The following is a 12,682-nucleotide window of genomic DNA, read 5'->3' on the forward strand; positions in this document are numbered from 1 at the left end:
GTATTTCATCAGTTATTTATTATCGCTGTAGCACTAGAAAAAAAAACTCAAAATGTGCAAATGGAAACTTTTATTTTGGTCAGCAAGTTTACATTCTGGCTTAATTACCACAAGGTGGCATCATGTGTGTATTCAAATTGGTTTTGTGAATTATTAATTACAGCAACACATACAATATGCAACGAAATGCCCAAAAAATTAAAAGGGCCATGTTTTCCTCCACGTTACTATAACTCTGATAGGCACGCAAAAACACATGCATTGTTCCGACAGGGCCAGAGCTACCAAGTGACCAAATAACCCTAAAGAGAAGCACAACAATTTCATAATGTGAAGGACATTTATGATATCAGTTGCAATAAAGAAAATAAAAGATTTATAATCATTTTAATTGGCAGTCAGTCAACATAAAACTTCACAAAAGAGAGTGTCAGATTTCCACATTAAATCACTGTCTGTATGCAGCAACAATGGAAGTATTACAACTTCCATGGAGACCTAGATGTAATCGTAATTGTACAACCACTGTCTAATTCCATCATCCTCTGTTGGCCAGCAGTCAATTGAAATGGTCCAAATGTAATAAAAGATAACTAAGCCCCCCTCTTGTTCTGTCTCTAGTGGAGTATCAGTCATTGTTCAAGGGCTCATGGCCTCCATGGGTGAGCTCTGATGAAGCATGCTGGACACTTGTTTACCCAGGATCGCTAAGTCTCAAGAGCCAGCTGTGTGTGCTTGGGCTCACATTGACTTTATTTGCTTTCGGATCGGCCCCCCAATGATGCTGATCTCATTTAACAGGGCTGGCTCCACACAGGTTACACCACTGCTCCCCACAGTTGTGGAAGAAGAGTTAATGGGACTGCGATTTAGTACTTAAGGGTTTGGATTGCAGTTTCATACTATGAAATGCTATACAGTGAGTGACACCTATCAGTTGATCTAAAGTCAAGTCTTGACAAAAAAGCGAGTCAAGCAATTGAGATAGGTCTTCCAAACAGCAAAACAGAGCATAGTGAAATAAACACCCCATCCATAATTCCCCTCTTCATTCCTGCATTTCAAAGATCCTGCAGGATCAATGCAGCTCACATCAAAGAGAACAGGAATTCTCCTTGAACTGAATTAAACTTTTCGAGTGACTCTATCATTAGAGCATCATTATAGGCGATGCTGATGGGACCAGCCAGAGGAATGCAGTGTACAGAAGCCACTGCTCTTTTAAGAGCTGATCGACATTCATCAGACAAAAAGCAGAAAGCACTTGCTTTTTGACTTAGGTTTATGAGGCAGAGGCCTGCCAGACTAGAGGTTGGGGAGATGAAAAGGGCTCAAGGAGGAGGGAGAAGCTGTTCGCAGACTTAGCCAAGTCCAGTAGACTGTTGTCTAGATCTGATACGTGCTCAACAGCTTCTTTTCGATATTGCCTGCTTAATTTGTTGTTGGGTAATGAGCCTATGCACTTCTCCAAATCCGTGTGCAGAATTCAGCAAGGAGAGTCAATTATATCTGTATTAGTCCATGTTGGTTTGCCAATCCCTTTATATACACTCCCCAATCAAAGTTCTGGTAGTTGTGATTACCCCAACATATCCTAACACAGATCAGTGACAACACTTATTATGTTAGTGACCAATTTTGAGGGAGGAAATGCAGAGGACAAATATAAACTCTGCATACCTACCAAGAATCAAGAGGTGTTTTTTTATATCTCACTCATACAGGTACAAGCAGGGAAATGTTGGTGGGACATGTTCCATAAGACTGTGTTAAGGCGGAGGGGCATAATTTAGAATCACCAGACATACCCATAGCCCAAACTGTAAAAATAAAAAAAAACATACATTTGTCAACTTCAAAACAATTGCTGCTGGATCACATCAATGTAATTTCCAACAATTAGAACCATACTTTTAGTAAAATACATAAACAATTTGCTGTTGTTTAAATATTAGAATGCATTAAATACATGACAACTACCTATCACACATTTTGTATTATCATCATCAGGGATTTCATTTGCTGTGTTTCAAAGATAATTGGCAGCAATCAATACCATGCAAAGTAAGCTCGGTCCACTTTGCCACTGGACCTAAGCTTTTTGAATAAGGATAAGTGTGCTGATTTCACCTCTGAATTAAGTAGTGACTGTGCAGAACACCAAAACATACAGGTGATGATTCAATGGAAAGTAATTTAATTAAGTAAATGATTGAATAAAAAAAATGTACTCCACAAATATTTATATAGAACTCAAAGATTTGCTTCCATATCTGACATCACTTGCAAGAGAGCTTAAAGATCCCCCTGCTTGAATAAGATATTTTGAGTGCATTGCTGCTAGGGATGTCTTAAAACAGGGACTGGTGCGATTTTTTTTACATCCATCTTTGTACCGGTATTAAAAAAGTAATTTCCCTACCCACGTATTTCTTGTTTGATGTATTACCAGCACTGTGGGGTGTTTTATAAGAAGTTAGCATTTGAATAAATTAACACAAATTTGGAAATATTTCTCAAGGAATTACAGGGGCCGGTGCATTCAGTCAAGACTTCAAAGCTGAATGTTTGCACCACAAATGTGAGAGTGGTATTTTTCATGGACTTTCGCTTTATTCTTTCCTTAATCTTATTACTCCCTTGGTTGTTCTCATACCTGCAAAAAACCCTGAGATCAATTATATTGCCTCACTTTTCAAGCAGTTTGTTGTCATTTTGCCATCTGCAGACCAGCATGTCCAGTACAATGTGGTGTATTCACAGAGCCTCTTTGGCTTTCTGAACAGAGGGACAGACCCCTTTCTCTCGCTTCTCGGCCCAATTCAGGGCTTTCTTCTCCCTTTTAAGTGGGCTGTTGATGAGGTTAGTCTAATCAGATTAAGTCAACTCACATTGGTCCCTGCAGTTTGTTTTCCTTCCAAAGGCGTCCTGACATCTCCTATACTTTTTCTTTATTCTCCTCTTTTGCACTTTTCATCCAGGCTTCCATCCAAAAAAAAGAGAAGAAATCCTTTCTCCTTTCAGCAGAGGTTCCAATGGACTCCTTTATAAACCGCAGTTCCTCAATGATATAGGTTATTTAGAATGGGTCACTAGACTGCAATACACGGGAAAGGGCTTTAAAGTTGTGCAGTGACGCATTTGGACATTTTCACTGGTGTCTGCATAAGGCAGATCGAATGCTTCAGATTAGGTAAACACAAAGCACTAAATCAAATTGTGGAAATTGCTGGAACCTTTAATTTGATTCCTAAATAAATGTTTGAGGAATGTTGTATAAACTACAAGACTAATGCAATCTCTGCTTGTAGCCAGACACTAGGATGGGAGCAGAGTTTTCACGGCTTGTTGTTAACTAGTTTCTAAGTGAGATAAGCTCTTGTTGTTTAGATTGTCTAATAGTTGGATAACACAGTCCTTTACAACGGCCCCATTCCATTGCATTTATTGAGAAGCATTATTATAAGTGCAATAATACAGAATGTTATTAGCATTGTTCCAAGTATAAGGCAAATTTTCATTAGGCATAATATGTGTAATGAAAATTTGCCTTATACTTGGAACAATGCTAATAACATTCTGTATTATTGCACTTTTTTTTGTCTACTCAGGCTTTTGTGAGCCCCCCAGACAGTTTTTAAGTTGCTTGATTCAGTATTTAGATATTTGATATTCATTTTATCCAATATTATTGGCAACTGCTTATTATTATTGTGTATTTGAGGTTAGTTTCCATGGGTTTATACACTGGAATAAGTCCACTGCAAAGTAAAATTATACCAGTGGTCATATTACACCTAATGGAAATAAATCATTTCTGGTGCCTGCAGATCATGCAATTGTACATTTCATAACCAGAATATTTTAGAACAAAGCACAGATTATGGTTCTGCAAAGAGTCCAAGTCAAGCTGACACATGAAAAAACACAAATGCGGTATGCATTGATACTTACATAAATAGATAATTATAGAAATACCAGTGTAATTACGTACATCTCTGATAAGTCCTCTTAATCATTAGCTTTTTAATAATAACAACAATTTTGCTAATTTTAGTGATGCAAGGCAGTCATTTGGAGTCATTTGGAGTCTTGTCTAATTATAGGTTCTTGATGCCAAGGTGAAATGAATTCTTTTTCATCAGATTTAATTTGAGTAATAAGCAGAGATGCCTAGTTAAGGAGATACCCCCCACCTGTAACTGTAAAATGTCTGGCGTTCTCATCAGTGGTGTGCCGTAACTTGATTCCCCCCTTTAATAACAGGCTTACAAAGACAATGAACACAATGAGTACAGAGGAGGTCTTTTCATATGACTTCAGAGGCCTCCCCTGAGAAAAGACATGGCAGCCCCACTGGTTGAATTGGGGGGGGCTGTGGAACCATTTCAAGTTAATGGATCTGAGAGACTGTCCACATAATTACATTACAGGATGTCAGCGGCCCTTTGAGTTACACCCTTGCAGCTTGGGCACACCGGTGCACTTCATTCATATCATCTGGTCCACAGTGGAATCCACTATGACAGATATGGCCTTCTTGGGCACTAACATGGTTGCACTCTATGCGACTGCCAAACCCCTCTTCCCTCTGCCTACAAATTCCTACAGTTAAAAACAGAGGGTGGGCACAGCAAAGACAAAAGATCAAACATTCATGGCAAAGCATTTGAAAATCTAATTATTGCAAAAGCAGGTGTCAAGGAACTGTTGCACTATATCTTGTCTATTAAGAATCACATGTCCATAACATTTTGCTGCATGGTGGTGGGCAACAAGGTTAAACAATTTACAAGCTGTACATATGTAGTATGTACTTTGTTCCTTCTTTAATTAGCCATTCAAATAATAATAACATAATAATAATGCATTTTACAAATCTCAAAGTGAGATCACACCAAACAGACTATTAAAGGGAACGCTAAAAGCTAGTTACTAGCTACAAGATAGGAAAAATACGAGGAAAATAAAATAATTCTGTCTACAGTTAAGCTATAGTATAGGTTATAGCAGTGCCATAGTTCCCAACCTTTATTCCTTGGAACCGAGACCCACACATGTGCATGCATGCATGCATGCATGCATGCATGCATGCACACACACAGACACACAGGTTTTCAGACATGTTAACCACTTAAGCCCCATGTGTACTCCTTGACGAATAACGAAAAGAGCAGATCTACAAGCTCACAATGTGTCGTGTTGTGAGATTGAAGATCCTCACAATAGTTGTTTCATGTGGGAGTTACGTCAAGTTTAAAGTTATAGGATAATAGATAGATTCTGTGTGACAAGTTGGACTTTTATCACATTGAGAACATACAGGGAGACAGTGGATGAAAAAGCAAGTTATGATTTTTTAAACTTTGGACTACATCCAAATAGACTAACCCCCCCCCCCCCCCCCCCCCCCCGCAACAATGGGTTATAGCAGTGTTTCCCAAACATTTGTATGGTCGCGATTAAATATCCAGTTTTTTTCTTCCCCCTTTTCATTCACTAACTTTATTTTTTACATTATTTCAAATGATTCATGAAAAAAAAAGGTAAAATCAAACATTTTCAGAGATTTTCAAAAGAACTTCATATATGAGAAAAAAAGAAAGAAACCTTTAAGGAGTAGCCTAGTGAAAATACCCAATCTACAAGCTCACAATGTGTCGCATCGCAACACATTGTGAGCTTGTAGATTGGCTATTTTCACTAGTTTGGGTCCCAGGGAGACATCAAATTTCTCTTTTTGGTCTCGAGATAAAAAGTTTGGGAACCACTGGGTTATAGCATTACCTCAACAAAAATATGTTTTGCTATTATGTCTTAGCATCAATCATCATTGTAACTCTTGTTATTTATTTTGTGTTAAATATGTAACTATGCAACTATTGGTAACACTCTGTGTACAAGAAAAATATAATTTCCCAAATTACTACAAAAGGTTGATATGGTGGAAAGTGGTCAAATGAACTTAAATATACTGAGAAAAATAAGGCAGAAAATGTCCATTTTCATCTTTGGGTTTTAATTGAGCTTGTGTCGAATCCATTTTAGCCAAACCAAACAGATGTAAATAGGGAACAGGGTTTGTTCACAGGCTGTGGCAAATGAAGTCAAACAGATGACCACACAGCAGAAAAAAGCACATTTGTCTCCGTATTAACATCCTCAATACAATCTTCAATGTGTTTTGGGTTATAAAGAACCTTTCCAAAACCTTTACAAGCCAAATTATTCAAATTTAGACTGATGATTTGTGATCAAATGTGCAAACTCCATAGAAAAGTCACACACAATTTATGGCTGCAGACTAAGTGGAAAATCCCTCTAACTAATATTACACAAAAGAGCCAATTTTCAGATTTCCCTTCCTCATACCCACATTAAATGTGCCATTGATCTTTTTGTTCCCTTTGGTTGGTTCAAGAAATGTTCTGCTCTCTAGTTCTTCTGGACAAAAAAATGACTCCCTTTTGTTAAGGAGCGAAATCAATGCAAATTAATCCTTTATGCATTTCCCTGTGAATAATTCAAGCCTTTGCACTTTTGTTTGAGGCCCACAAGCTAAACAAAATCATAAGAAAGGTGGAGAATGTGAGCGTTTATCGGCCGATGGAGGAGAGAGATGACCCCGCTCTTGGGTGACAAAGGGTCCTTTATGATGCTGGAAAGTTCCATGAAACATGGGTATTCCACTCTGACTGACCAGCACCATGGGAGACTCAACACGTGCAAATGGTGGTGCCCCCAGTAAAACCAACTCAATTTACTTCTATAAAGAAGGATGAAGAAAAAAAAACATAATCTATGCCCATAAGCCATTCTTGAGTTGATATTCCCAGGAACAAGCTAGCTAACAGACAGGAACAGACAGGATACAGGGTTGTCTGACACTGACAGTAGACCACACTGTCAGTGTCACTGTGATGACTGAAGAAACGATTTTCATGTGAAAGACAGAAGACCATAGTGACTATTTACATACATACGAATCACTGTCCACTCAGCAAACAAAAGAAAAGCTGCGCTTACGAGAGACAGAAAGAAAACGCCTTACATCGATCTTTTCTTGTTTCTTGTGGATGCTGAGCTCAGCACATTCCAAAATCAGGCCAGGGGTAAAACAAAGGCCACACAGAATACCAACACATGTTAGGATTAGTTCATGCCAGAAGTGAAATGACAAGATAATGTTTCTGTTGCTCAATGCTATGGTGATGTTTCCATGTTTGTAGTCAACTCCTTCACCATCCTTTCATCAAAGACACTTCTAAACCCCAAACACACCCCTTCCCCACTTCCCCCTCTGATGTGGAGATGCATACACTTCACAGGCTGCGCCCTCCCTTTAAGTATTATTTTGGGCTAAACATTGCAGAGGAGACGATTTGTGTTTCTGAAAACACCATGTATCAATCGGATCAAAAGCCCGGGAAACAAAAGTGGAGGCCGGCAGAGTCAGACAAACACTCCCATTAGTCACTCTTTCTCTTTCACGCGTATCACAGTACTGCTGAAGGAGGGTCTGTTTACATTGGAAATATCTCACACTGTAAGGGCAGAGGGAATGTAGCGCCTGGCCCATTCAATAAGTAAGCAAACAAGTGGGCTACTGTGTAGTCAATTTCAAAGAACAGAGATTACAGGGCACAATAATGGCCCCCTCTTTCAGCATACAGTGAGTGACATATCCCTTTCCTTACACTGTCTTCAGACTCCATCTTCCCACACTCATATACAAACCCGCCATTAATAACCGCTGAAAAGTGTGATTTTCAGCTCTCCTTCACGTGTTACTCTGCCTTGTCCCATCCTCAGCCCCCTGCCTGGTGCTGACCCTGTGTACCAAGCCATCACACCACTTCTGAACCCCCCTCCCAACCATGGCCCCCTACAACCCTGGGAAGAGGAGGCCCACAGCAGAGCTGCGATTCGGGCTCATTAGCAGGGCCCACCTGGAGGCTGGCTGGGGGCTGTCTGGGGGACCACGGGGGCCAGGGCCGTGATGCGGGCTATGAGCAGCGGTATGTCGCACAGCAAGGCCGTGGCCACAAAACAGCAAAAATAAGCAGCACATATCTCTTTGATTCAGCCAGTCAATTAAATTAGTCCCATAGCTAAATTAAAGCATCTCTCTCTGAAAAAGAGCGCCACCGTGAGCTTTTTCAGCAATTATCTTATAAAAGAACTTGCAGAATCTCAGAAGAAACGTCTGAGTTTGTAGTTGTTTTTGTTGATGTTATCATAGCTGGAACAGTTTGTAAAACAATTATGGTAATTGTGGCCTTTTGTGTACATTTTCTTTGAAGACGTCTCATCTTATGCTAATTCCATATCTCCCTATCAACAACCCTGAGTATACATTCCCCCATCTGATTCCAGCTAACAAATCCACTCCCTTGTTCTGGTGGCCGTTCTCAAGGTATTATTATATACTGTGCCTATGTTGTGGTTATGTGACTTCCTTGGTCTGGCTGGTCTGAAAGCAACGGTGAGGTATGCTGGTCTGGAGCCCCTGTGGATGGCTGCCCAGGGCCAGGGGAGACACAAAGGGATTCCATGGGCAGGACAGCAAGTCTTCCCGGTTCATGTGGCTCCAGTCACACAGGCAGGCTCCGTGGATTCATGTAACTATTAAATAAGAGACTGTTCTGAACAAGAGCTCTCCAAACTGAATTTGACTTTTGAGTTCCTTGAATTCCTTGAAAGGCCACTAAAAATGTGACAACCTGCATGACCTTATTATATCTGGTTGGTGATTACGTTCTGCATATAATGCTGCTGTTAACATTGCTCTAAGATTCATTGAAGATTGAAGATTCATTTTCTTGCTATAATTATTATGAAATGTTAAATGATGGCAATAATGGCGATGTTAAAAAGCCTGTGCAATAATGGGACAACTCAGCCATGGAGCCCACATCACAATACAGCAGGTGTTAAAAGAGAGAAATCATTAAAAAGAGAAGTCAGAAAGACTATTTATATGTAGTAGCCTCATAATATCAAGAGTAAGTATTCCTTAAAGCAGTGGTTCCCAAACTGGGGGGTCGGGACCCCCTGGGGTCCCCAAATTATTTTGGGGGGGTCAACCCACCACACTAGCTTAATGTGCAACATTGTTTTCTCCCTTACATTAAACAAAGCAACATACATTATAAGTGTATACACTATTGTATCTTCTTTGCACATTTATAAAGTTACAATTTAAGGACTCTTAAGACCTTTTAATACTACGTCAAAAGTAACCAACAAACTATACTGTAAAAATTGTCAAACATTGGCCAAATAGTCAAATATTACCTAAGAAAGAGGCAAAAGGTTTGAAAATGGCCAATCACTATTTACATTTTGTGTTACATTCCAATTTGACATTCATTCATGACGAAGACCTACTCCTAAGAGATCATGCTAGAGATAGAACTCTTAATGTCTTACTGTACAACATGCTGTTTACATTTCTGACAAATAAAGTATTCAATCACTCAATAAAAAAAAAGAACACAAAATCTTTAGAGATATGATACTGGAGATACTGGAGATACGCTGGCATGGCACAGATTAGTGGCACTTAGTCTAGGATGCCAAACTGTACTGAACTGGGACTCCCTCTTTCCTTGGTGTTTCGCCTTGATTGCGCCTAACCCTAACATTTAACTTCACTAAAACCATGCCTATGCCTAAATCTAACCCTAACCCTAACCTCACAAACACTATGCCTAACCCAAACCTTAACTTCACAGAAATAATGCCTAAAACTAACCCTGTCCACCTGGGCGAAACACCTGGGAAAGACATCCTCCCATACTGAACTAGTCCATACCCGCCATTTCCACCCACTGTCCGTCTGGGCTATGGGACTGCAACCACCACTACAGATCCCATTGCCTGTGTGAAGCGTTCACAAAAACGCTAATAAACAGATAACATTTGGGGAAAGTGAAAGATTGGCTTTGTCACTGTCTTCATATGCGAATGGCCAATGTTCAGATCAATTGGTCAACCCACTGAGTAGAAAAATGTGGATCAGACAGAATGACAGAATGAATTTGTAGTAGGATGTTGATGTTGATGTTGATGTTACTCTCAAAACCTCAAGTGGGTACATGTGACTAGAAGAAAGGTCGTGGTCACGTGGTGTCATCCACCAAATCAGTTAAGCCCATTTATCATTCAATCTGCTCGTAAAGTTACTTCAAGCATTGGGGATCACATGCCTTGAAATTTGGGTTGAATGGGAGTTTACACAATGGTTAGTAAAAACAACAGCCGTGGCACCAAGGCTCTCTTAACCTTCAGATCCACCATGCTGCTGTGGTACTGCATCACACATTAAGAAAGGAAAGGATATCAGTTCATTGAAGACAACGTTTCGACCTGTGTTGTCTTCTTCAGGAATTTATTTTCATTTGTGTACCTAACAACGAACACACAGGTCAAAACGTTTTACTACTACTACTACGCAGCAATACTCTTCAATAAATTGCACTTTGGGAGCAGCACAAATGGTGTGCGGATTATCCTTTTTTTAATTTATTATATATTATTATTTATTTTTTATCCTGCAACTATAAAGTTTGGATGTACGACGTGCATTCCTGGCCTGCCACTGTATCAGATTAACATGCAATGGATCATAAAGGTGAATATACTTAGAAGCAGGCGCCTATCTAAAGAGTTAAGAAGTTAACTCCATATGATACAACACAATGACAAAATATTATGAAGTAATGAAGTGCTCTGAACTCATGATGTCAAATTTATGGATCCACACAAAAACAACACTGAGGTACGGTATAGAAAATGGATGAATTCTGATGACCCTCCGGGCGTACCCTTTAAGTAGGACCCTTATGAAAAGGGTGGCTTGCTGACTAAGCACATTCCACCTGCAGCCTGCAGTTCAAAAGTCTCCCATGATGGTCACCCTTCACACCTCACTGCTCTGCAAGCTAGCTGGCCGCGGCCGGCCCTGAGGCAAACCTAACCCCATCTTCCCTCTGCAGGTGATCTGGTGCTCCATCATTTATGTCCCAGTCCATTCTCCACACACTGGGTTATGCTAAATGCTGGGTGCATATTTAGATTGAAAGCCTAAAGCTAAGGAACTACCTGCTAGCTAAATGCCTCAGGTGATAGGCCTATGTATGGGCTACCACCTTTGCATCTCCCCCTCAAAGGGAGGGAGCAAGAGGGAGGCAGCATATGGTCAGCTTGGATGAATTCTCCTACTGTGCCAATGAGGCTTCGGAAGCCTCCGGGGTGATCGGAACTTCATGCTCCTGTTTAGTGGTTAAGCCGAATAATCTCCCAGTAACGAGACTTTTAATCTAGAGCAGTAAAACTTGCATCTTGAGGGGGTCACTTACACTGCATGATGCTCCCCCATTTAACACTTTATTTTATGACCGCAAGTAAGAGTTCATAACCTCAACAACTTTCACCTCATTTACTTGGAAATAGCTAGATTGGCTATAACCCTATTCATGGCTATAACCCTATACATGACCGGGGTGCCCCAGGGCTCTACACTTGATCCGTTCATTTCCCCCATACACCAAATCTCTTTGCTGAAAATAGCCGATATACCAGCTCACAATGAGACGTACTTGTGAGCTTGTAGAGCAACTATTTTCGCTGAATATTCATCCCACAATAGGGACACTATAGTTCATGTGGTTAAAGCAGCTTCTATGTAAGCAAGTTTGCTGATTTTGGGATATTGTCATCAACAGACTTTCAATAGGATGCCTGTTTATTAGGTTTATTATCTCTGCTATGCCGGAAGGCCGGTAGGCAGTGATTACGTTTTCGACCCTGTTTGTCTGGCAGTCTGTCTGTGTGTGGCTAATCTCGGAAATCGCTGAAACGATAAGCATCAAACCTTTCGTGCACACTGCCAGTAGGCCAAGGAAGTAATTGGCTGTAATTGGCTTCCAAAATTAGCAGGAGAGGCCTATTTCTTACAAAAAAGGGGATTATGAACACAACATCCTAAATTGGAATAACACGTTGAGGGGCCTATAGAGCGCAATTCCAAAAGCAATTTAACTTCTGTGCATGGGAGACACCACAAATGCAAAGAGTTGCACTGCATGTAAAAATTATATTATGAATTGGTATCACAGACAGTTAATAGCTACAAAGTAAAAGCTACAAGAGACTGTGATTCTATATCTGCTGCTATTTATATCTGCTGAAAATGTTTCTCAACTTGCACAAGAAGCATTTCTGCCTCATTGTATTTCTATTTTGACCATGCACCTTATGTATATTTGAGTGTGCCTTGTTTCTTTCTCCATTCTTTACATGATGTATAACTCTAAACATTGGGAGCTTGTACAAAAAAAATTTTCACTGACTCTTTACACCTGTGAACCTTTGATGTAAAGAGGCAGAACAAAAAAACTAACTGACTGACAAATATCTGCTGAAAAACAGTAGAAAACACTTATTTCTGGACTAAAAGGAACATGGAATGCCATTTCCCTCTGTGAGGACACTCCTTATTAAAAAAAAGCCATGGCAAAGTGGCACCAGTTTGGAAGCTATCCTTCCCCAAGACAGTAAAAGGCCAGTGAACCCCTGGTTACCTTTCGCTGGGAAAAAACGTCCAGATTCATAATGAAGTGGGGACTCCTGCTGTAGAGATTATTAGGTCGATGCCTTCCCTCGGCCACTAGTCCAG

Source organism: Gymnoscopelus braueri (genome assembly GCF_963280865.1).
Source record: "Gymnoscopelus braueri genome assembly, chromosome: 12".
In the NCBI taxonomy this organism is placed as follows: Eukaryota; Metazoa; Chordata; class Actinopteri; order Myctophiformes; family Myctophidae; genus Gymnoscopelus; species Gymnoscopelus braueri.